Here is a 27,161-nt window from a genome sequence, read left to right on the forward strand (position 1 = left end):
TTTTTTTTGGCATAATTAAAATAAAACAGGTGGCATAGTGGTCAAGTTTGCACACTCTGCTTCAGCGGCCCAGAGTTCACCGGCTTGAATCCCGGGCACAGACCTACACACTGCTAATCAAACCATGCTGTGGCAGGCATCCTACATATAAAGCAGAGAAAGATGGGCATGGATGTTAGCTCAGGGCCAATCTTCCTCAGCAAAAAAGAGAAGGATGGGCAGCATATATTAGCTCAGGGCTAATCTTACTCAAAAAAATAAAAATAAAAAAATAAAATAAAATATAAGCTATTCTTAAAACAAATTAACACAATTTACAAAACTGTCCTTCAGATATACAGAGTATCTATTTGAAACTTTCTCTGGAAATTAGTATCTATAGGTTTTGTGGGGTTCATCATTGCAGAATGAATGTCAAGGTTGGAACGGGCAATGAATGGGCAGTTACGAGGGCAGAACAAACCTACACAGTGAAGCAGGAGAACTCAAAAAGAAAGAGGCCACATACTGTTCAGTCAGTTAGAAAACTGTAACCAAGGATTCCACGTGCTCGGTTTCTAAGGTCCCTGAGCCAAGACGTATAGGCCAGGTGTAACCACAAACCAAAAACTAAAACGGTAATCATGACATACAGATAATGCACTGCACATAATTTGCAATGAATGTAGTAACACCAATATATTCAGAATGGGGTTCTACATCCACATTAAATATTCTGTAATACCATCTAATAAATGCATGGAACTAAAAAGGAATGTTGACTTGATATGCACTAAACATTTGACTCTAAAAACTGTATTTCAAAAATCAAACAAATACACTGTAAACCAAGGCAACCAGTTCCCCAAAACGATGAATGGGCTGTGCAACCGTATTTGTTTTTAGGAATGAAAGTGAGATAAGAAGTTTAAAAAGAAAGACACAATAGGGGCCGGCCTGGTGCACAGCGGTTAAGTGCGCAAATTCTGTGTCGTCCCCCGTGGCTCGCTGGTTCGGATCCCAGATGCGGACACGGCACGGTTTGGCAAGCATCCCACATACAAAAAGTAGAGGAAGATGGGCACAGGTGTTAGCTCAGGGCCAGTCTTCCTCAGCAAAAAGAGGAGGATTGGCAGCAGATGTTAGCTCAGGGTTAATCTTCCTCAAAAAAAAAAAATAAATAAAAATAAAATTAAAAAAGAAAGACACAATAAATAAAAGAGACTTACTATTTTGGCTGAATAACATCAGTAAGAGAAAAATTTCCCTAATATTTTACCTTTAGAAAGTGCTGTTAGATTAAAACGATTTAATGAAATCTAGCAATTGTAGCGCAAATTTACTAAACACTGATTTATTGAAGAGTACGTATCTCAACTTAAAAGGTTTCTTTTTATTTTTACTTGGAAGCTAAAGTACAGCATAATATGTACTCCCATATATTTGTTTTATCCTGCTTCTAAGAAAATTTGCAGTCAGATAATGAGAATACTGAGAATATCCAAATTCTATTTAACTACTTGGTACTGGGCCACTTCTCTTCCTAGCCCATTTCTGAAAACTTCCCTCCACCAGACTGTGAGCACTTCAAGGGCAGAAAATACACCTTATTCTTCAATCTTTCACCAAGCAGCACTAAGACAAGGCCTTGTCTATAGCAGTTGCTCATAAAAAATTTGCTGTAAGAGCATTAGGTGTAACAGCAAAATAGTGAAAACACCCAAATGCCCGTCCATGACACTAGTTGGATGAACTATGGTCCAGCCACACAGTGAAGTATCATGTAGCCATCGCAAATGAGGAAGATTCTTATGAACTTACATGGAGCATTTTCTAGGATACAGTGGCTGAAAAAAATAACCAAGGAAAAAAGATTATAAAATAGGACATGACTTGTTAAGACAGAAAAAATAAGGAAGGGAAATATAATAAGAAATGGAGATATATTAGGGATAAGTGAGTGTGCGGGGGGTGTGTATGTTTGCACAAAGCAAAGCAAAAGAAGCATAAACTAGAACCTAATAAAAATGGTTTACCTATAGATACATGCATAGGATGCAAGGGGAGCAAGACTTTTCCAAAAATAACCTTTTTATATAGTTTTAAACCAAATAAATTTTTCTATGTATTCATAAATTTAAGTTAAATAAAAAGACGGAAAAACACAAACTCACCAATTGAATATAAAAAGAACCTAAGTGCACGTTAAATTTCTAATATAACAAAAAGAGTAAATAATTAATTCAAGTAACTCTTTTTTTTTTTTTTGAGGAAGATTAGCCTTGAGCCAACATCTGCTGCCAACCCTCCTCTTTCTGCTGAGGAAGACTGGCCCCGAGCCAACATCCATGCCTATCTTCCTCCACTCCATATGTGGGACACCGGCCACAGCATGGCCCGCCAAGCAGTGCCACGTCCGCACCCAGGACCTGAACCAGCGAACCCCAGGCTACCAAAGCGGAACGCACGCATACAACTGCTGCGCCACCAGGCCGGCCCAAATTCAAGTAACTTTTGAACACAGTACTGTGACTACACAAACAAAATGGGACATACTCTAAGACAAAAATGATTGCACAAAATCTTCAATTTTATTTAGTAGGTTTATTGTTAGAATAAATCTGGGTCTTGAAATGCTGGAATTCTTATGTATGAAAAAGAAAGACATATGAAGTGAAATATTATAATTTAAAATATGTGTATATACTCATAGTTTTAAATATATAGACGTATATATAAAATATATACTAACTATATTTCCTAGTTTTATGTACTGAAAGCACGCTTTATTACTTGCTTGATAAATCATACTGCACCTAGCATCCAGATCTTTGTTTCTAGACACCATTTCCCACTAAAAGGAAGGAAGGGTCCTTGGAAAAGTCTAGAACTGGGAAAGGATAAGGTGAACCTGCATATCTTGTTGGACAGCAAGAAATGGTGATTAAAGACAAATGGGGTCATGTCAGAAGGACACAACTTGAAGAAGATTCCATGGGACAAATCTGTGACAATTTGGCTATTAAACAGAATAATGACAACACTAGAAAAAACTGTTAATTAACAAAAACTCATGAATCTTTAAAGATACCAGAGGGGAAGTAAGAAGGGGATAAGCTCCTCTTCACAGAAGAATGCCAGTTAATAAATCTAAAATGACAGAATTAGAAAAATCACCATTTTGCATCTATCAATGTAAATAGCTTATTCAGGCAAAGGTAATTCCTCTAGTTAACCACTGGGTTCAAAGAGTGAAATGTTGTGATTCAGAGGTGAAAGTAAGCGTGTGACTTACTTTCAAAGGGTTTATCCAAAAAAAACCTCTGTGTGTGTGCGTGTGTGTGTGTGTGTGTGTGTGTGTGTGTGTGGAGAGAGAGACAGAGAAAGAGAACAAAGCAAAAGTGGCAAAATGTTAACAACTGATGATCTGAGTCAAAATGTGTTCCTTGTATTATACTGTCAGTATTTCTTCAAAATTAATCATTGGGGAAAAAACAAGAAGAAATAAGTCTGCTGCTATGACTACACCATTGTTTGTAGGTCCTACTCCAAGTTTGCTGCTATGACTGCTCCATTGTTTGTACAGACTTACCGCCTTTGATCTCACAACACGCACATTCTCACTCACAATTCCTATTTCCCTGACAGAAGCACCGTGTTCGTCACTAGACAGTCTCCAACTTACTCACACACCTTGTTCTTATGCTTGTTCCTAAGTCAATATCTAACACAACACATTTCTTCACAGAAACGTTAATTTTCCTGGCCAGCCCAAAAAAGTCTATTCAAAGAATAACATAGCTGAACATAACAATAAGAGTTTGAAAAAGTCAGTAGATCAAAGTCAATTTAATTTTTAGCCAAACTTGAAGATCCAGATAAATTTATCCAGAATAATGAGAGGCTTTTTTTTGGGAGAATTTACTATTGCTGGAATACCAATAAGTGTGGGAGGAGACAACCAAAAATTTTGTAAGGTAATAATGCAAAACCTATACTTTAAAAAAATGGATTGTACTTTATTTTACTAAAAAGTACGGATACATTAACACTGTAAAAAATGCAAATGAAACAAAGTTAAAATTCCCATATTTTCCCACCCCTAAAACAGTATCTTTCCAAGTGTAACCATGATTATCAACTTGGTGTGCATAGCTATAGAAATAAAATTGATTTGGTATTTTTTTCCCAAAAATAGTCTCCTACTGTACATAGCATTTGGTAACTTGCTTTTTGTATTTAACACTTTGCCTGAGAGAGGTCTTAAAGTTACCTTTCATCAGTATTTTAAAACATAGCCTATGTTAATATTAGAATAAATAAAAATAAGCATTTTAAAAGTCAACACTCTTGAACAATTTCAACCAGAAAAAAAATATTCTTAGGTAAAAAGTGTTGGGTAAAGTTTCGTAAGGTCAAAAATATTTGATACCTAAATCCTCAATGTGAAAAAGAAATCAGCAGAACAATAATTATGTTCTGATTGCACTTTGTCTGGAAGGGTATATACTGAACTATATTATTCTTGAAAGGTGGGAGAAAGTAAAGAAAAGTTAATTATAACAACTAATAATTAACGTTTTTGAATAGACACAAAAAGGATTATGGTTAAATTCACTGCTCATCTAAGTCTCATTTCCTTAAAAATAATTAATTATAGCCAAAGAAAGGATAACACTGGGGACTTTAATGGTCAATACAGGGCTGTAAGTTCATGCTTTAAAAATCCCCTCTAAGGGGAAACCTCTTTGCTAAAGAGACAGAATGAGGAGTTAGAAAACCTCCATTTTGCCAACACCACAGTCAAAACGTACTCAGGTAAGAATCATCGATGAATGCTCAGTCAAGGAGAAAATATTTGATGAGGAAGAGAATATATAATCTCAAAGTGTCTCTCCAAATGTTACTTATTAATTACAAAAGGAAAAATAGTAAATATACATTAGTGAAAACCAACAAAACCTAACCAGTTGGTCAACATTAGCATCACCAATAAGGGGCAGCAGATCCCATGTGCATCTGGATGTGACACCTTAAGAAGGACACAGCATCATTAAGGGAGTTTCCCAGCCCTAAATCCACGACCTGAAGCTACCCACTAGGAACTATCAGATGAAGCCAAATTGAAGGAGTCTATAAAATAACTAACCTGTCTTTTACAAAAATGACAATCTCATGGAAGACAAAAAACGGCTAAGAGACAGTTTCAGACTAAAGGGGACTAAAAAGACATGAAAACAAATATAATGTGTATCTGGCTTCTGTGCTAGGAGAAAAAAAAAATGCTATAAAGGACATTATTGGGACAAATGACAAAATTTGGAATATAGACTACAAAGTATTGTGTCATTGTTAAACTTCCTGATTTGACAATTTTACTGTGGTTATGTTAAGAGAATATTCTTGTCTTATGACATATACATTGAAATAATGAGGGGCAAAGGGGATAATGTACACAACCTACTCTCCAATGGTTCAGGAAAAAAATTACATATATGTAACAGAGACGGGTAGGGGAGAGAATGATACAGCAAAAGTGGCAAAATGTTAAAAATTGATGAATCTAGGTATACAGAAATGAAAATTCTTTGTATTATTCTTGCAATTTCTTTGTACATATGAAATTATTTAAAAATAAAGTTATAAATATATCCCCTCTGGTCCCATTACATCTATGACCTGCAAACTCCAAGACCAGAAGCAAACATAGGCGGCTGGTAGTTTGTTTTCTGTGGTGAAATGGGGATCAAAAGTCCATATTGAGAGAAAACAGCTTGGGAACTAGGATCACTTACTGCTTGAAACTGCAGACTGTTACTGCCACCCAGAGCTGCAGCTTAAACAAAGCCGCATATCCAAGGCAGCAGGAGGTGGCTGATGCAGTTAAGCAACCAAGTATTGGGCAAAAATCCTGTTAGCTTCATCTGGATCTGCAATATTCCCAATATATGAGAACATTTATTGAGTGCCTACTATGTGCCAGACATTCCTCTGAGCACCAACTCACTGAATCATCAAAACAATAGTTTAAGTTAGATGCTACCATTATCCTCGTTTGATACACAAGGAACTGAAGCACAAAAAATGTTAAATATGCCCAAAATAACATGCAAGCAATCAATAGGACCAGGATTTGAACTCAGGCTGTCAGGCTCCAGAGAACTTGCGCTATACTGTCTCTGGCCATCCTCTGTACCATCCTATGTCTCTCACTAAGTGATAGCTGCCTGCACTGAACTGGACACCAGGAAGATGGGACAGGGCAGAGGGGATAGGAGTCCACCAAACCACCAGACGTGGAGGCTCAAGGCATGGAGGGAGGGTGAACTCTCTCTCAAAGTAAGTCTGCAAACTAAAATTCTAAAGCACATGAGAACAAACAATGATTGGGGGAAAAATGCAAATAAGAAAGCCAACTGAAAAATTTTAAGGACACTTAACATGCTCAAAAGGATGAAGGAAGAAATAACATCCATTAAAAACAGTAAAAAATTATTAACAAAAGCAGGTCAAATAAAACACACACAGGTAGACATGAAAAAGAATCAAATATAAATACTATATATGAAAAATATAAACAGTGAAATTAAGAACTCAGTGCTTCAGTTAAACAACAGATTAGACAAAGCTAAAGAGAGAATTGGTGAAGTGGAAGAGAAATCTTGCAAAATACCCAGAACACAGCCAGAAAGATAAGGACATAAAAGTACGAAAGAGTAACAGAAGGCCATGAAGGATAGATTGAGAAGCTTCTGCATACATCTAAAAGTAGTTCCAAGTGCCGATAATTTTCAAGAATTGAATGAAGACATGAGTCTTCAGATTGAAAAAAGTAAACGTGATAGGAAGGATCAATAAAAATAAATTCTCTCCTGAACACACTGGCATGAAAATGCCGAACAAAGATAAGGAGAAAAGTCTTAAAAGCTATTAAAAAGAAAATCAGATTTCTTACAGATAAACGACAATTAGGCTGACTGCAGACTTCTTATTAGCAACAACAGATGCCAAGAGATGAGGAAGTAATATATTCAAAGTGCTGATGAAATATGACTGTCAACTCAGACTTCTGAATGGAGCTAAACTATCAACCAAGATTACAGGCAAAATTAAGACCTTCCTTATTTTTTATTACCTTAATTTATTTTAGTTTATTAATGTTTACCACCCAGAGACCCTTGCTTAAAATTAAATGAACTATACTTCAACAAATAAAACATGAACTCAGAGGGAAACAATGGGATGCAGGAAAAAATGGTGAGTACAGATACTGATAAAAGATTTGTTAAAATAATTTTGTTTAAAAAGTCTGAAGAGAAATTCTATATCCTGCCCCACATAAAAAGGACAATGGGATGGGAGGGTACAGCAGTTAAGGTGTGCAAAGGTTCTTGCCTTGCTCCAGAGAAAGATAAACATAATGAATAACTTTAAGAGCAGAAAGATGCTCTTCACTCTTGGTAACCACACAGCAAACCTACCCCCTGACACCTGTTATTCAATCCCACACCTCCACTCTTCTGTCAGAACCTTTCTCGTAATTGTCACCTGACATACCTTACAGCCACTATTGCTCATTCTCTATTATTAGAGTTTAAGGTGAATTAATTGCTGTTGGGGCTGTAATTACTGAGTACAGATTTTTGAGAGAAATTGTCTGCCATATGTTTTGTCAGATAAAGAAACAACTGAAGGTAATTCAATACAGCAATAACCAGAGAGAAGATCCAGAGCTCATGTCAGACAAACTTATTCCTACAGGAACCAAGGGAAAAATTAGAAAATGTGTTTCATATCTGAGACTTCCAAATCCTAATTTCATAAGTTAAAATGGACATTTATATATTCCATTGAATAAATCAAACCATGTTAGTTAACACTCTGACACTAAATCTGCTTCCTCTACAGAACCAATGATATTACCACAGAAAACATTTATCAATCCGTCCAAGCAAAGTTCTAACATAAGAATCAATGATGTGACAATCTTGAGTAATACATTTCTGACAGTTTTGAAAGCTTACTGGATGCATTAACACTTTAATACAATGCACAAGCATTAACAGAAGTTCACAGAGTTATGGCAGAAGCTAACCATCACTAAAGCAATTAATCAAGTTACTTTAAAATTTGAAAAGAAAAAGTATCATGGTAATATTCAGGAAGATATGCCATCTGTTCATTTCAAGACACATCAAGAGATTTAACTAGATACTAGCCATATATGAACAAATACAGAAAGATGCTACTACTTAATAACAGTGCTTAACAAAGAAGGAAACCCTTAAATATACAGAAATACAACTCCAAGTACAGTGTCTGCTTTGGCAGGAAAGTCATTTGGAGGCGTGATTTGGAGTAAGTGATTCTCAACTTTTCTTGGGGTCACAGATTGGAAAATCTGGAGACCTCTGTGGAAACACATACACACATACATGCAAGACTTTACATGCAACCTCAAGATTAGGAACTCGTGTTGCAGGACAGTCACCTCCTACCTTTTGGAAATATGCACAAGTTATCTCCTACCTTTTAACTGATATGCACGAAGCTCAGAGCCCAGCTGACCCTCCTCTCGGTCTGTACAACCCCTTGCTCGGTCCTCCGTTTCACCTTTCTCCATTCCCCTTTCCCTTGCTCTGCTCCATCCATTCCCACACCCCACCCCTCTGTCTCTCTGCCTTGCTTTCCCCAATTCCTCCCTCATTCCCATTTCTCCCTATATAGCCTCCCACCCCCATTTCCCTCACTGATCCAGATATGGAAATAAACTGCATATCTGGGTGACCTAATTAACTACATTTTTATGTTATTATTCATAACTTTAAAAGCCAGTACCCTGAAAATTTTACATTTACAGACAGAAATTGAGAGATTAATTGCGGGGGGAAGAAAGAGAAAAACAGTATTTTCCAAGAAAAAAAATAAGTTGTTTTATATCTGGCTGTTAATTTTTGTCTCTGCTTTTTCCCACAAGTCCATACTAGGAAAAAGTGCCTGCACCCCTGCCCGTGAAAATCAGGAAGTTTCGGGGACACAGAGAGCCCTAAGCACGCACAGCGGGCATAGAAACAAGGCCCGGAGCTTCGTCCATGTCGGGCAGGGGCGGAAGGCCAAGGGGAGGGCTCGGGAACCAGAACCTGGCTGATACTGACACGGTACCCAGCCTAATCTCCAGGAGTCAGTGAGTGCATTTTACACACCTCTCCAGGTAGCCAGCATTGCCCATGGCTCTGCCACATATTCTAAATCATGACAGAATGACACCGGGTGACAAAAGTTAACAAGATATATGATTATGTGGGGAGGGACACTAAATTTAGCCACAGTCAGCTATGGTTCATCTACAAAATTCATAATCCCTATACCGTAGAAATTATTTGTAGTGAATTGTTGCACAATTAGACAAATTTTAATGCTCTTAAGGCAAAGTCCATGGAGGTACCACTATACATCTTTCATTTATTGCATGTGCTCTCTATGACAAGCACTGTATATAGAGAGATATTTATATCTCTATCTACATATTTATAATTTAATTTCATCCTCAAAATAACCGTATGATGTAGTTATATAATTCCCCTCTATAGATGAGGAATCTGAAGCTTAGCACAATTGACTGAATTGCCCAAAGTCAAACATACTAAGTCAGAAACCTGGCATTTGAACACAGATCTCTCTGATTCCGAAGCCCATGCTCTAAGCCTGAGGTTCTCAATTTCTCAAACTTTAACGTGGGATCTTGTGGGAGCGCAGACTCCGATTCCAGTACATCTGGGGTGGGGCCTGAGAGTGTGCATTTCTAACAAGCTCTCACCACTGCTGCTGACCCATGGACCACATCTGGAGTAACAACGGGCTAAACAAACTATCACATTCGACTGATTCCATCCTTACAGCTGTGACTTCTAAAAGTTGAGACTGCTGCCACAATTACATTTCTAAAGAGTTTACTTTAAAGATAAAAACATGCAGTAAATTTTATAGCTATTAAACTGTGCAGGGAATTTTTTTTTTAACTCAGAAAACACAACTCTATAACCTAAAACCAATTTTTAATGAACTAAAATGAATCTCCAGTTTTTCTGCACTCACTCTTGTTGTCTTCAGCCAGAAGAGCCTCTCCCATGTCCTACGCCCAAACCAGATGCATCCTGTGTTTCTACAAGGAAACCATCAGAATCTATTGAAATTACTGTACACTGATAGCAGCGGGGACATGACAAATCGCAGGCCAAGAGTCAGATACTAGAGAATGCGTTTCAGGGCTTTGGGGGCAGGCCCATTTGCAACCAAATGATATTGTGTGAAGCTGGCATGCTCAGTGCATGACAAACTGATGCAATTTCAGCGCTGTCTGTGGGCCAGGGGAGATCTCTCTGATGCTGGTTGTGGTTCGTTTACAGAATTGTGCCGAGTTCCCAGATTTGAATCACTTGGGGCTTGAAAGGGCTTCACTTGACAAGCTACAAATAATTACACTCTACTCTTTCTATTGTACTCTATTATTCTGCCCCCCTTATCTCCAGGATTTGAGCTTTTGTGAACAAGCAAGGTCGCCTTCTATTTTGACCACAACACAACAAAACATTGTTCTTTTCTGATATGATAAATAAAACAAGGCCCTGCAGACTAAACATTTTTATCAGGCCCATTTTCCACTTTTATAGGCAAAAGTCAACTTTGGGCTCAGTTAGAAGGGCTGAGCTGGACATAGCAGGCAGGCAGTTCCTGCATCCTCACTTACTGACGGGCTCCAGCTGTCTGGTTGTTGTAAAAGCTCGTTTGAATAATGGGACACTGACTGACAGATAAGGGCACACAGGCAGCAGCTTTTACAAGGTTTCGACTTCCCTCGTTCCCCTCCCCACCATCCCCAGCTTCATTGGAACAGCCTCTTCATTCTGATATTCTTAATGAAAAAGTTTTTCCAGATGCGGATGCAATTAGAACAAAGCTGCCTTATGTCAGTGGCATACTTCTCAGAAACACCGGAGTTTGCAAACTCAAGTTTGCTGTTGCATTCGTGAAAGCTTTTAAAGAGTCTATCACCCACTCTCTACGGTGGCTCCTAAGAATAATATATTGATTACTGCTTCACGTATTTTAATTTAGTAAAGGTGAAACTTCATGTTATCAAATTTTTCCTAAGAAAAACACAAGATTGAAGGAGGTAGTTTTTTGTTTCAACTCCAACTTCAAATAACATTTCATAAAGTTCCAGTCCCTGGAAAAGTTTTTTAAAAAATCTATAATGATGAGTAACATGGACTCAAATAAAGTAATCTAAACAACTTCTTTTAAAATTTATTTGTTTAGCCTTAAGTGTAGGTCAGCCCTCCACAGTTAGTTTTTGCAACAATCCTAAGACATAATAGAATTTTATATAAAATTTGCTATTACTATCCCCATTTTAGAGATCAGGAAACCGAGGCAGAGAAAGGTAAAGTAACTGGCCCAGTGACTCACAGCTAGTAAGTGGAAGAGCTGGGAACTGAGCCCCAAATGTGACTGGAGCCCTCTTTAATACCGCTTCCCAGTTCCACAGCTCCACCTACTTAAGGACAGGTTGGCCACGAGCACAATCTACCTCATCTGAGCCGAAACCAAGAGCCTGGAGAGTACTCATGCTGACAGCATAGACAAGTAATAGTGAGATTAAATTCTCAACAGTAGCTAAAGAAGCTAAAACTTGAGATTTCAGCTCCCCAAAGTGAACAGCTTTACTCCTGCCTCACTACATGTTTTGCTGTAAAGTGGACCCCTTCTATTCTCTAAATCTACCTTGTCCAACACAGTAGCACTGGCCACATGTTGCTACCGGACATTTGAAATGTGGCTAGTCCGAATGGGGGTATCCTACAAATCTAAAAACACACCAGATTTCAAAGAATTCCTAAAAATATTTATATAAAATATCTCATTAACAATATTTGTATTGATGATATGTTGAAATAATATTTTGGATTTACTGGGCTATTTCACCTGTTTCCTTTTACTTTTTTAAATACGGCTCCTAGAAAATTTTAAATCCCTAATGTGGCTCGCATTATATTTCTACTGGTCAACGCTGCTCTAAACTCAGCTCTTAACCCCCAACTTTATAGGGCTGACTCACCAAGGCAACTCTGTAATCTGGCAGGGAAAGCCGCGCCCAGAGCTGCAGTCGCCTCCCAGGCAGCTGCATTCCTGCTTACACTCCCTCTCCTTTCCAAACCCGCAGGCGCTCACACCACTGCCTCCTTTCCTTGACCTTGAAATGCCCACTGTCTGTGTTCTTATTTAGAAAAAGCCTTGGTCCAACCCTGCTTTCTGTTCTTGCTGCTATGATTTCTCTCCCTCCTTTCCCTGTCAAAGCATCTGAAAGGGCCACACTCCATTTTTCTCACACTCTCTCTACAGCTTCCTTAATTCACGGCCTAATTCCTCATTCTGACTTCCATCCCCCCAACTGAAACTGCTCCTCAAAGGTTCCTCACTCTCTCCAAGGCCCCTTCTCCTCTCCTTCTCCTGACCTCTCTAGAACGCCGCCGCTGGGTCCCCAGCCACACAGCTGGCCTCGCCCATCCTGCGCTTCAACTGAACTGAAAGCCAACTAGGCACTTGGAGGGAAGAAACCTATAGATCAAGTTCTGTGAACAAAAAAGGAAGCGGCGCCACTCCATTCTCCCTCCCCTGGTCCCAAGGAGGATGTTCTCTCATTATCTAGGAATTCCTTCACTCAGGCAGAGGTGGCTCAGTGCGGCTGTGCTGTTCATGCACCCTCCCTGGTCAGCCCTCATTCTGCTGTATCGTGCACCCCTCCGGCTTTCCTGTCCAGGAAAAGCCAGAATCAGGATGAGTCTGCAGCATCATCTGAACAGAGTGGACATCCAGCGACCTGTGGCAGCCACCTTTCAGAGCACGGCCTGAGGGCTCCCATAGGGCATCTTTACTCATTGGCTTGTAGCCTTGAAAACTAGGGAGTAAGAAGAAAACTCAGGGCAAAAGGGAAAATCTCACCATTGGCTACTGGGAGGAAATGAAACTAGAACTGGTTCGGTAAGGGAAAACACAAGATTACCAACTGCGGGCAGGGGACTGGGATAGGCTTCCTGCAGGCAGAAGAACATGAGACTCTGAGGCATGAAAGCCCCATCCTCCAGCAACTGAGGGATGGGGGAGGAGGTCAGGCACGTAGGGCAGGAAGTGCCAAGTGGAAAGGTACGGAGAGAGGAGATTTTCTGTTGCTGTGAGTGCCAGTCCAGTCGATTCTGACTCCTAGTGACCCTGTGTACAGCAGACAGGAACCCTGCCCAGTCTTCTTGCACCATCTTCTCACCTTCCGGTGCTATATCAGACAATACTCCGCTGCTATTCGTAGGATTTTCACGGCCAATTTTTTCGGAAGTGAGTGGCCAGGTCCTTCTTCCTACTCTGTCTTAGTCTGGAAGCTCCGCTGAAACCTATCCACCAAGGGTGACCCTGCTGGTATTTGAAATACCGGTGGCATAGCTTTCAGCATCACAGCAACACACAGCTGCCACAGTGTGACAAGTGACAGACAAGTGGTGTGGTTTCCTGACCAGGAAATGAAGTCAGCCACTGTGGTGAGAGTGCCATATCTTAACCACCAGACCACGGAAGAGATGAGATAGAGGGCACTAAATTTTATTTTTCATCCTTTTCTTTTAGCTGCCAATTCCAGACAGTCTTTAAGTCTAGCCACATTCTCTTCATAATCTCTCATGTCTATTCTATGCCACTGTTCCAGTCCAGACCTTCATCCTGGTCATTTCTCTGTCCCCTTAGCCAAGTGAACAGTCCTATAGCTGACTCCAATCAACCCCCTTGGGAAACATTCTGTACACCAAGGTGAGTTTAATCAACATGATTTCCTCATTTGCATGTCACTTTGCTGTCCAGAAACATTCTACGCAGCCCTGTTGTTTTCTGTACAAAGTTGTCAGATGTCAGAGTTTCTGATCCCACCCTTACCTGATGCCAGTGATGGGCATTCTCTCCTTTGCATGCCTCCCCCCAAAGCAACTCAGACATTTCACCTACTAGAATGTGCCCTCCTCTCCCCACTCCCCATCAAAAGTGGAATGGACTCGGACACCTTCAACACTGGTCACTACCCACCCTCCAGGAGCACACAACAAAGGCAGTCCTCCACAGGGACCTCTGCTCCCCCCCATGTATCCAAAGTACTTCCCTTCTCTACCCGCCACCACTCCTGCAGACAGGACACTGCTCTCTTCCCATCCCCCATATCCTATCACGTTCATTTCCATCGTTCTACCTTTGCTGGGGGTGGGTTCCTTCACAAAAGCCCTATCTTTTCCATCTGCTTATCTGAATCCTACTTAGCCTTCAAAATGCAGCCTAAGCACAATTTCTCACAGGAAGTCTTCCAGGTACTTTACTCCTCACTGATCTTACTCAAAATCTCCACTCCATATAATTTACTACTTTGCTATGTATAACCATAAGCGTTCATTATTGCTTCGTGAGACTGTGTCATTTGGTGCAGGGCTAAACTGCAAACTCCTTGAGGGCTAGAATCATGCCCTCTAGTTGTCAGTAAACAGCTGGCTGGCACCAAGTAGGCATTCAAACGGTTGATTAAGCTGCAGTGATTAATTACGCTACTTTATAATAGATACATGCTTTGCTTCCATTGTATGTTGGAGACGAAGGGCACAAGAGGTGAAATGGCACTGATGGTTCAAAATCCCCATCCAGCTTTTATGGAACTATTCCTTAAAACTAACTATCTTACAACGTTACAAAGATATTAATTAAGCAGTTGAACAGCTCAAAATATGTTCAGGTGCTTTTGAAGACTAATATTTCTTGATTTTTATAAGCTGATGCTATTAGAAATGGCCAATGAAGATGAATATATCTCTAACACAAATGTTGCTTTAAAAAAACCCTCCAAATCTAAAAAATTATAAAATAAATATACACTTTCAAAATGACAGTACTATAGCCAACTTAAGAACACAATGCCTACCCATATTCATTAAAGAACAGTCTGTATATCACTGAAGAAAATCAATGCAACTGTTTATAAAGGTTTAAATACAAAATAGTCCACAAGAAATTCAGGAGGAAAGTTCACAGTTGCACAGCACTCCATTGTACAATGAGGTGCTCTTGCACAGATCTAGGGCAGCCAGAGGAAGCCAAAACCGGACAAATAAAACCGAGTGCTTACGTCTACATTTCACGAAATCTAACATTAAACATACAAACACATATACACACACAAGATTTTAAATCATTTTTCATCATCGTCTAATAAGCAAGTTCCTGGCACTTCTGATTCTATATCCATTTTTTATGTGAAAACGTTTCCCAGACATATTTTAACTCTACAATTTACTGGACATTTAAAGTTACAAAAGACTTCCTCGAATTACCAAAACTCACTGTACCAAGGACCATCCTTAGTACTGAGTTTCTGTTTTAAGTTCCTCTCAAGCATTTAATGACAATATTGGAAAACTCTCTTTGGTTGTCTAAATTAACCTCCAATGAATTGGGTGCATGTTTCAAATCTTACCTCCAAATCCTCTGCATGTCCAAGAATAGCCCCATCAGGCACTAGCATGACCCTATCATGACCCTACCATCCTCCCCTAACCCTCCCTCCCCCCACAACTCCAACCAGGACCACTCAGGCAGCAGCAAGCCCAGGGCCCTTGGGACCCAACTGGTTCAAATAGGATCCTGGTCACTGAGGCTGCTGGCACTTTGGTCCCGTCAAGAATAACTCAGCCCAGCAGAAAGGCCTCTCCCGGCACCAGAACCACAGCAGGCTTCATTACAATCTCCAGAGCAAATCTGGCCTGTACCTTCCTCCTATGCAGTGTAAACCCAAGAGAGTTTGGGCCTCTTGGCAGGTGGCACTGAGCAGGAGAGTGGGGATGCCCAGGCCAGAGGCAGAGATTACACAAGAAAATGTAAAACGAGTGCTTCTCATGTCCCGCTTGCAATTAAGAGAACCACCATTCTCCCCCTGCTTTTAGATCCAGGATAACAGCAGCAATTACTTTTTAGTACATTCCTTGCGCTGTACTACCCGCTTTTCCTTTATCTCAATTACATTTTTATCCTTACAACTCTCAGTGCTAGCATTCTCCCATCTTGCAAACAAGGAGGCTGAGGCGTGTGGAGGCACGTCGAGGTGAAGACCCGGGTCCGGCTGACCTTCAGACCCAGACACTTTCTGCTCTGCTGCACCCCCCTACCCTGCTTAAGCCTAGAGCAAATGATGGCAAAATACTAAAAGAAGACTTCTTTAGAAGTGCACGTTTGTATGGGCAATCTGTAAGAATTTTGTACTTTTTGCCCCCCAAAAGGAAGTCGTAGTATACAAGCTCTTTGGAGTTCTGGGTAATCTTTTTTCATAGCACTGTATTTTTCATTTGTTAAAACTCTATCATCAATCAGTTTTGATTGTGTCTACTGGACACAAGAAACAATTTGATACAGTTCATGCAAAAAGTGAATAGCAGGGGCCAGCCCCATAGCCAAGTGGTTAAGTTCACCTGTTCCGATGTGGCGGCCCAGGGTTTCGCCGGTTCGGAACCTGGCCGCGGACATGGCACGGCTCATTAGGCCATGCTGAGGCAGCATCCCACATGCCACAACTAGAAGGACCTGCAACTAAGATGTACAACTATGTACCAGGGGGATTTGGGGACATAAAGCAGATAGAAAAAACAAAAATGAACACCAGTCAAACTCTAATTCAGTTTCATGAACCCCAAATCCCTTTGCCATACTGGAATTTCTATCAAATGTTTACTGGAAAGGCATTATTTTTGTTGTTCTTGCTTTGCGTTGGTGCTAAAGTGGAGGAATGGGAGAGGAGCTTATGGTATCAACTGTACTAACCTCAGAAATCCTACACAAGCCTAACTCAAGGAACCCTCTACGCAAATTCAATGTAAAGATTTCAATCTTTAGAAACAAATGCCAACACTAACTACTATGGAACCAACTACATGTTAAGGCTTTACACCTATGATTTCATTTGACTAAAACAATCCCTACTGGTTACGAAGCAGTTGCTATTACCACCACTTAAGCAACTGGGTAACCATTAATCACATGGTTAGGAAGTGGCCAGGTGTCATCAACTCCAAAGTCCAATCTTCAACAGAGTTGCTACTTCCCTTCTCATGGAAGGTCCTCCCCAAAACGCCCGGTTCACAAAACAAACATAACCCTAGCTTCTGTCTGACTCAGCGCTGGCTCTAACGCTGTATGGTCCAGTATCAGAACAAGTAACACGTGCTGAGCCTGGTCAGCACCCAGGGGACACACATCAATTTTCCTCTCTACTTGTACAATCTCACCATTTAACGCTCCCACCTGGTTCTCCAATGTCTTAGACAACAAGGAAACCTGCTGAGAGACCCCTCTCCCAGCTGCCTTCCTGTCTTTCACACAGGCTTCTGGACTGTATTTTAGTAGCTGGCCTTCAGGGAAGGGACTGAACCAAGGTTGGGAAGGCAGAGTAAGGCCTAATAATAGCAGCCACACTTACTGAGCTAAGTGTAATCTGAGGCAGACACCCTGCCAGGCATTTCACACGCATTATTTCATTTAATCTTGGAAATGACCTTATGGGTTGGGTATTATTGTTAAGCTATTTTAAAGATAAGGAAACTAAGGTTGACAGTTTGATCATATTTAAGCTTGCTAACAGAACTGTATTTATACGGTCAGCTCTCCAGGGAGCAACACAGGCTCAGTTGATTACACCTCTAACGTACACTGTATTCACAACTAGGAAGAATCCCTTTGAGAGGGAAATCTGGAACATCTTGAGAGTCTTGGAAAGAAAACTGCTGAAAGTGATGGGATCCCCAGGGCCCAGTACAGTGCCTAGCACACTGCAGGCCTTCAAGAACTACTCACTGAATAAACGAACGTAAGGAAATATTGGGGCTGATAAAATTGTGCCTCACACTCCACATCTCTGTGCCTTCACCCAGCCCTCATCCATTGCCACCTCTTATAGCTCCTGTATGGCTCTCCCTGCCAGCCCCCTCTTCAGGCCCTACACGGCACCCAGTATGTGAACATGCTCACAACAAAGCACACAAACTCTGAGCTAAACTTCTAATTAAACAGACTGTCAGCCTCCCAAGCCAGGCATTTAGAAGCTTCTGGGCCACAGAAAGATGAGCTCCATAGAACATTCTAGACCCAGAGCTCACTGAACGAACACACCTTGACTGTAGAAAGAGCTTCTAAAACAAAATTCTAGTTAGGATGACATTTGTTAAAACTGGCCTCATCTGAACCTGGCTAAACCTGAACACTGATGAGTCAGGAGTCAAAACTTCTGCTCAGGGCAAGGCACACAGGAATGGGTCTGGGTGGGGACTGGCCCCACCCCACCACCAGGCTACAGCCAGATACTAAAACAACTTACAAATTCAGCTTTGGTTGCCTGGCCTCTTCTAAAAAGACCTTCTTATATCTGGAGAAAGTAGGAAACCAATTCAAGGTTTTACCTGAGAACGCTGTTAGGAGTCTAAAGTGACTGGAATTTCATCTAAGCACTCTATGATGAATACAGAGCAGTCGTCAACAATTGGTTGTTTAACCACAGTCAACGTTCTTCATTTGTTCTTACATATGAGGTGACTAGGACACTTTAGATGTCAATCTCTAATTCGAAATCACGACAAGGATCTTTTGATGTTGCTTTAAAAAAAGAATTCATTTAAAGCAGTGAATTGAATATGGAATTATTCAAACGTGAGAAAAAAAGAAAAATTTTCATACTAGATGAAAAGAAGGTAAAATATATAACATATTAACCCCTCCTGGCTAAAATTTAACTGGAAGTATCAGAATTAACAATAGCTGCTCCACAAAGCAAGTTCTTACTTTGTGCTCAGTACTTACGTTGGATCCTTGAGAGAAAACTGAGGTAGGCATTTTAGGGAAGTAAGATTCAGGGAGGTTCATGACTTGCATAAGTTCCCTTGCTAGTCAGCAACAAAGCAGAATGTGGAACCAAGTCTGTCTGGCTCCAAAGCTTAGTAAGGACACCCCTTAGAAGTTCTCAAATAAGGTGAGGTCATTAAAGCTTTTCTTAAGTTCATTTGTTTATGGATCCACAGACTTAAGAGTGGTTTAAGCACTCAGTCCTAGATGCATTTTTGCTGAACCAGAAAGTGAACCAATCCTTTAAAGCTTTAACACCCAAGTGACATTTCTCCTTCGTCTAAATATACACTTTATAGGGCATCTTTTTCAAAACAGGGTAAGCCACCTACTCTGTAGTTTTCAGGCTTACCTACAAAATTAAAATCACCTGGAGACTTGTAAACCATACCAAAGCCTGGGCCCCAATTACATGAGAATCTCTGGGGATAGAGCCCGAAAATCTGTATTTTTAACCGCTCCCAAGAACCACTGATGTGTTGGGGAAGTAACTCGCCTTAGTGATCTCCAAAAGCATCCCGGGGACATTTTTAGTGCATTTCTCAACTTCAACTGGTCATCAGAATCACCCAGAGACTTTTTAAAAATCGATGCTCAATCCATACCCCAGAACCATCACACTCTCTGAGGGTGGGACCCAGGCATCCGTAGTTTGTAAAGATCTCCAGGTGATTTTGATGTGCACCAAGGGCTGAGCACCACAGCTTTAGCAGCTAGTTATTCGAACCAGAAGTCCAAGCCTTTATTCGGAGGGTGTTCCCAAGGGCCGTACATCAGCAGCGCCATCACATCAACAATTAGTCTTTTTCTCAAACTCCCTGCCTTTTCTCTTAGCATCAGGCACCCAAAGTTGGTGCTGACACCCAAAGTTTTTCCATTCGTCAGCCACTTCTTAAGTGCATGTCCACTTAAAAGAAACGCTCATGACTCTCCCCTCTGTCCTTCAGAATCATTCCTACTATTAAATGATTCATCTCATATGCACATGCAACATTTGTCATTCTCTTGCCACTTTCAATTTTATTATATCCACTTCCTTTCTCTCTTATTAGCATTTGCAACACTGCCACTTCTTTTGCCCTCATGGACAATATGGAGTTAATGCTGTTCTGGGCATGTGAAACCTAGGCACAAAGCCACAGGCTAAGGAACCACAGTGTGGCTGAAACTAACCTGACAGCCTAGGAACGCTGCCAATCACTGAGGCGGGTAGAGTTGATGTCCTTTTCTGCTCTGGGAGGGAGTTCTGTTTACATCTGTAAAGTTCACATGGAAAGTCTTGAAGTAGAGGAGCTTTGTGCTGCTTTTTGAGTACGTGTAGCATCTCGAGAAGCAAAGCTCAGAAGGTTATCCTGAATTCCCAAAGCATACCTTTTGATTAATAACAAAGATCTTCATGGTTGAGAAGAATAAAAACCTCTGTACATTTCAGTTCTAAACTTTTGAAAGCTTCTGACATGGGGCATAAATGAGAAAAATTCTACCCTGAAAGCAAAATGCTTTTTATCCAACAATTTTAATATGCAAAAGCAGCAGCATTCATTGTGAAGATATTCTCTCAAAGGGCAAATCAGGTGCTGATTAAAGCTTTCCTACAACATATATTGCTCTGGACGACTAATGAATGGCTGACAAATTTAATCCACATCTTCATCCTGCAAACCACCTTCCTTCCACATCCACACACCACCACCAACAAAAAAGTTCACAGCACTGAGAAAATGCATTTGCTTGATACAGTACTTTCTGTACTAGGTAAGATGATGTTCATTATTTTGCTTTTTTTCAATGCTATCGCAGATTATTTCTGCAAAACTATCAATGGAAAACCCACAGACAATGAATTCAGAGGCTATGGCAGAAAAAGCAGATCTGATTTCCATACAAATTAGAAGATAAAATGTTGCAATAATTTACTTCAATAATTTTTATGGGAAAGATCAAGATTATTGACTTTTAAAATAAGGTCTCCACTAATGTCCTAAATTCATTTCAATCCTGTTCTTAATAATCGGTACTTGAGAAGGAATTTTAGGATAATATTTAAAAGTTAATTAAAAGCAGTGTAAGCACTCATGTCAGTCAAGCATGACCTCTGCTCTACAATGCATTTAAATGCATGTCACCTTGACCTGTAACACAGCAATGTAAAAAATTTTGGTCAATATAAATCAAATGTACACTAATTTATTCAGCAGGTTTCCTGGTATCTGAATCAACATTAGAAATCTAACCAGTATTTGTTATTCTGTTATTGACAAAAGGAAGCATATTTAAATGATAACAAGTACTCATGGGTGTCATTTGGAAGTTAAATTGTTCCCCAAGGACAGCCTCCGTAAACGTCTACATTTAAAGGTCATTTACCACCAAATTATGAACAACTGTTGCATTTATTAACACAGGCTCAATAGTTTAGAAGCTAGAGCCATCAATTTTTACTGACAATGAGATCTAACTGTTTGCTAATAATAAACAAGGAAAACAGACCTTTTCTATAAACTTTTATTCCCTGTACTATGATCACTTTTAAGAAACGGAGATGCAAACTTTCTGTAGGTGTGCCTCTGAAGGAAAGGCTAAACATAGTTTAAAATAAATAGATAATAAAATAAAAATGCTTATTTTCTCATATTATGTTCATCTGAACTAAAACAAAAGCAGGAAAAACACTACAATTGTTTATTTATGAATGAAGTGTATATTTCACTTTTAGAAGGAAGCATGAGGGTTAATTTTACCATGGGGTGCCCAGATATTTGGTCAAACATTCTGGGTGTTTCTGTGAGGGTGTTTTTAGACGAGATTAATATTTAAATCTATAGACTAAGTAAAGCAGATTGCCCTCCATCATGTGATGGGCCTCTGTGGATTTGAGAAACAATATATTCCAGGTGAGTTACTCCAGCTCCTTCACCAAACGACCTTGAAAGCCGCTAGTTTTGAGTGAGGCCCAAAACAAGGAAGGCTCTGCAACAGGTCCAAGCTGCTTTGCCACTTGGGTCATTATGATCCAGCAGCTCCAATGATGCTTGAAGTGGCAGGAGCAGACAGGGATGCTGTTCAGAGCCTCTGGCAGGCCCCTAGGTGAATCACAGTGTAGGTCCTTATTCAGCCAATTCATGGGCTGTGACCAAAGGTTTGGCTGCATGGTCTGGGAGCTGGAAGCAACATGATTGGAAAATTGGTGACAAGGAAATCTGAGGAAAAGGTTATGTGGATAGATCTCTCTGAATAGGCAAAAAACATGAAGAAATGTGTGTCCCATGTGAATGCTCACTGAAGGATGAGCTCAGCAGAGGGGGATTTTAATAATCAAGTGAATAGGATGACCTGTTCTATGGATACCAGTCAGCCTCCTTCCCCAGCCACCCCGTCATTGCTCAATGGGCTCATGAACAAAGCGGCCATGGTGGCAGGGATGGTTGTGCATGGGCTCAGCCACATGGACTTCCACTCACCAAGGCTGACCTGGCTGCAGCCACTGCTGAGTGCCCAACCTGCCAGCAGCAGGGACCAACACTGAGCCCTCGAGACGGCACTATTCCCCAGGGTGATCGGCCAGCTACCTGGTGGCAGGTTGATCACACTGGACCACTTCCATCCTGGAAGAAGCAGCGTTTTCTTCTTACTGGAATAGACACAACTCTGGATACAGATGTGCCTTCCCTGCACGCAACGTTCTGCCACAACTACCATGCATGAACTAATGGAGTACCTAATCCACCACTGCAGCATTCAGCACAGCATTGCTTCTGATTAAGGAACTCACTTCACAGCAATGAAGTGATGCAATGGGCCCACGATCATGGAATTCACTGGTCTTACCATGTTCCCTACCCTCCTAAAGCACCTGGCTTGACAGAATGGTGGGATGGCCTTTTGCAGACTCGGTTACAGAGCGAGCTATATGGCAATACCTCCAGGGCTGGGACAAGGTTCTCTAGGAGACTGTATATGCTCTGAATCAGCATCCAATATGTGCTGATTTCTCCCATAGCCAGGATTCACAGATCCAGAAATCAAGTGGTAGAAATGGAAGTGACACCACTCACTATTACCCTTAGTGACCCACTGGCAAAATTTTTGCTTTCTGTCCCTGAAACCAGGGGCCAACTTGCTTTAACTACACTCAGTTGTCTGTTAGCAAAAGTGGTGATAATGCATTACCAAAGTCCACCCTGTAGATAACATCTCTGAAGCCTGAGCCACTATGGTAACAGGTAGGGTGCTTAAGTTGTTTGTCAGGAACTGAGAGTTGACTCCTTGTCCAGTTCAGGCCAATTAAGACGACCAACTTACCAAGTGAGTCGACAGGTGACCCTGTGATGTCAGAGGACTGAAAACTCTACCCTCAGATCATGCTAATGCCACCATTCTGTGAACACATGTCCTATGAAGAGCCATGAAGCCTGAGTATGCTTGCACAGATCATCTATTACTTCACTTATCCTTACCTACAATAATCTACCCCCATGCTTCAGACCACTCTGCTTCTTTACCCCATTAATAGCCTTAATCCCCATTTTTGGGGAGGCAGACTTGAGACTTGTTCTCCCATCTCCTTGCTTGGCTGCCTTGTGAATAAACCCTTTTGCTGCTCCAACCTCATTGTCTCAGTGATTGGCATACTGTGCGGTGGGCAAAATGAGTCTGATTCGGTAACATCCCCACGACTCCACGCTCTGCTGGCCTAGAAGTCTTAGTTCCAAAGGGAAGAATGCTTCCATCAGGAGATACAACAATGATTTCATTGAACTGGAAGTTAAGACTGCACCTGACCGCTTTAAGCTCCACATGTCTCTGCATCAACAGGCACAAGAGGGAGTCACTGCGCTGGCTCTGGTGACTGATCATGACTACCAAGGGGAAACTTGACTACCACTCTGCAGTGGAGGTAAGAAGGAGTTTATCTAGAACACCGGAGATCCCTTAGGGTGTCTCAACATTATGACGCCCTGTGATTAAAGTCAATAGAAAACTAAACAATCCAATTCAAACAGGACTACTAATGTCTCAGACTCTTCGAGAATGAAGGTTTGGGTCATCCTGCCAGGTAAAGAACCAGGACCAGCTGAGGTGCTTGCTGAAGACAAAGTGAATATAGAGTGGGTAATGGAAGAAGTTAGTTACAAATACCAGCTACAAACACATGACTAGTTACAGAAATGAGAACTGTAACTGTCATGAATATTTCCTCCTTATTTTGTTACGAATATACTTGTATGTGTATATATGTATATACATATGTATTAATATACATAAAGCAAATATATTTCCTTTCTTCCCTCTCTTATCCCCTTACCATGTAACATAAGATGTACTGACTTTATATCACAGTTGTTTAAGTTTTGTTAACTTCACATCCTACTATTTAAGTTACATGATATCAAGCAGAAAATAGACATGACTTAAGGATTTTACCTCCTCCTCTGGGAAAAGGATTAGTGTGTTTTCAGTTGTACACAGGATAGTTGTATCATGTCAGGCAGAATTATGACCTTGTTATTGTCTTTATTTGGAGGTTAAGTATGGTTAAAAGGAGATGTGCACAGGTGCCAAGTTGACAAGGGGTGGACTTGCAATGGTTAATTTTATGTGTCAATTTGACTGGGCCACAGGACACCCAGATATCTGATCAAACATTTTAAATTAAGCATGTCCAAAAATAGGACTCCTGATCTTTCCCCCAAAATCTGCTCTGGCCAAATTCTTATTTCAGTAAAGAGTGCCACCATTCTTCCATTTGCTCAAGGTAAAAACTCCGGAGTCATCCTGTTCCTCATTTTTCCTCACACTCCAAATGCAAACCATCAGTGAATCCTATTGGCTCCATCATCAAAATCTATCCAGAATCCACCACTTCCACCTACAGAACTTTTCTAAGCCATCATCACCTTTTACCTGGGACACTGCAATAGCTTCCTAACTGAGCTCCCTGCCTACACCCAACCCTACTATAGTCCATTTTCCACTGCAAAATGAAACTGGTCCTTTTAAAACATAACTCATGTGACCAACATGGAAGGGCAGAGATTTCCATCTGTTTGCTTCGCTACTGTGTCCTTAGCATCTAGAAGAGTGCCTCACACATGGTTGGTGATCAATAAACACTTATTGAATCTCCTCACTCTTCGGCTTCCCATCTCTCAGAGTAATAGCCTTATCATTTCCCTCCCAAGCCTAACAGCTAAGCCCTCCCCACCCACCACTCAACCTCACATTACTCCCCGCCCCCACCACCCCGACCCTAGTACCTATGACATCATCTCCTACTATCCTCTATTCTCTGACTCCAGTTCAGCCCCACTGGACTCCTCTCTATATCTAAAACACACTGGGCACATTTCCATCTCATGCCCCTTGCACATGCTGTTCCCTCTGCCTGAACACTCTTCCCCTAGATAACCTCATGGTTTACCTCCTCACTTCCCTCAGGTCTCAGTCTTCATGTCATTTCCCAGTGAGGGCTTCTTTGATGGTCTCCCCAGAACTCTTGATCTCCCTTCCCTTATTTATTTTACTCAGTACCACTTATCACTATCTAAGATACTATATGTAATTTAATTATCATGTTTATTTCTGCCCCTCCCCACCCATCCAACTAGAATGTGTGCTCCTAGAGGAGACTTCTGACTGACTCTCTTTGAGGGGAGAGGCCTGTGACTGTTTTGATCACTGCTGTATCCTCAACAGGCAGATTAGTGCCCACCACTTAGTAGGTGGTCAATAAACATTTGTTAAATAAGTGAATGCTGTGTTTCCATTTTCTCTTGATATTATAAACAATGCTATGCTGAATAACTTTACATGTATATCCTTGTACATTTGTGGATACAGACCAAAAAGTGGGAAGGTTGGGTCAAAGAGTGTATAAATATTTTATTTAATAAATATTGCCATATTGACTCCAAAAAAGATCTTCCAAGCTACAGTCTCACCCACAGTGTGTTGGAGAATCTGTCCCCTTTCATCTCCACTCTCATCAGTACTGGTTTTTATCAATCTTTTTCATTTTGCCTATTAAATTGAAAAAAAAGAATCTTGTTTTCAACTCTGCCTTTCCTTATTACTATCACTACCTTTTCATATATTTTTGGTCATTTAAAATATGCCTCTGATGTCTTGCTCCTCTTAAAAACAAACAAATAAACCACTGTCATCACTTGTAGCTGCTTCTAGGACAAAATTTTATCTGGGTATCTACAGTTCCACTAAACCACTCAACCTAATCTTCAAACTCCAGTCCCACCCCCATCACCCACCCCTTCCTACCAACGAGCCATACTTCCTACCCTTCCCCACACGCTTCCTGGAATCTGGAATGATCTTCTTCCGTTTATCAAACTGGCAAACTTCTACTCATCCTTCCAGAACAAGCTTTCATGTCAGCTACCCCTGCACCCACAATACCAGCACATACCTAGGGGAGGGTAGTGACATAATAAATAATCACAACAATGAATTTTTGCTACTTGTTTTACGTAATCTTGACAATCAGATGAGTTTCCACTAGCAAGAAAGAAGGGTGAGGGTGTAGAAGAGAAAGAAGTTTACAGATTCTAAAACAATTTCTAAATTCTTAAATTCAAAGAATTAGGGAAAGGCAGCTGGTAAGACTCAATCACATACTGGTTCTTCCTTAGAATCAGAATTACAAAGCGAAAACCTGAGTAATCTACCTTTTTAACAAAAATCAACAAAAAGAGGACAATAGCATATTTCAAATACTTACCCACCCCCTTCCAACAAACAAAGCAACTACATAGAAGGAGACAGCATGTTTCAAATATGCCCAATCTAGTCATCAGAATTTAGCCAGCAAGCTACACGGGATCTACACTGAGATACCACTGCTCACCTATCAGATTGGCAAAAGTCCAAAAGCCTGACAACACGCTCAGTTGTGAGCTTGTGAGGAAACACACACTCTCATAAACTGCTATGGGGATGCAAAATAGCACAATCCCTAAGGAAGGGAATTTGACAATATCTGGTAAAATTAAATACACATTTAGCTTTTGATCTAGTAACCCCTGCTAGGAAGCCATTCTAAAGATACACTGACAAAAGTACAAAAAACATATGCACAAGCCTAGCGACTGTAGTCAATACAGAGAACAATGGAGCTATAGAAAAGAATGTGGCATCTTTGTATACGCTCCTGTGCAGTGATCTCCAGGATATATTGTTAAAAAAAAAAAAGCAGGTGGAAGAAAATG

General features: G+C 40.7%; 1 protein-coding gene across 10 annotated transcripts in view; it reads right to left on the minus strand.

The window, feature by feature from the left end:
• Positions 1–27,161, minus strand: part of SNX24 (sorting nexin 24) — a 141,186-nt gene that overhangs the window by 104,285 nt on the left and 9,740 nt on the right. For 4 of the 10 annotated variants that reach the window (XR_006889388.1, XM_046666906.1, XM_046666907.1 and 1 more), the window contains one exon: positions 10,075–10,141. The exons of 2 other annotated variants lie outside the window; for them this stretch is intronic. The gene's annotated coding sequence lies outside the window, so the exon portion shown is untranslated. Of the gene's footprint in view, positions 1–10,074; positions 10,142–27,161 lie in introns of those variants that run through there. 4 more of the 10 variants (XM_046666912.1, XM_046666910.1, XM_046666913.1 and 1 more) reach the window with 2 other exon arrangements.

The sequence above is a fragment of the Equus quagga genome, chromosome 7, assembly GCF_021613505.1.
Source record: "Equus quagga isolate Etosha38 chromosome 7, UCLA_HA_Equagga_1.0, whole genome shotgun sequence".
Taxonomy (NCBI): domain Eukaryota; kingdom Metazoa; phylum Chordata; class Mammalia; order Perissodactyla; family Equidae; genus Equus; species Equus quagga.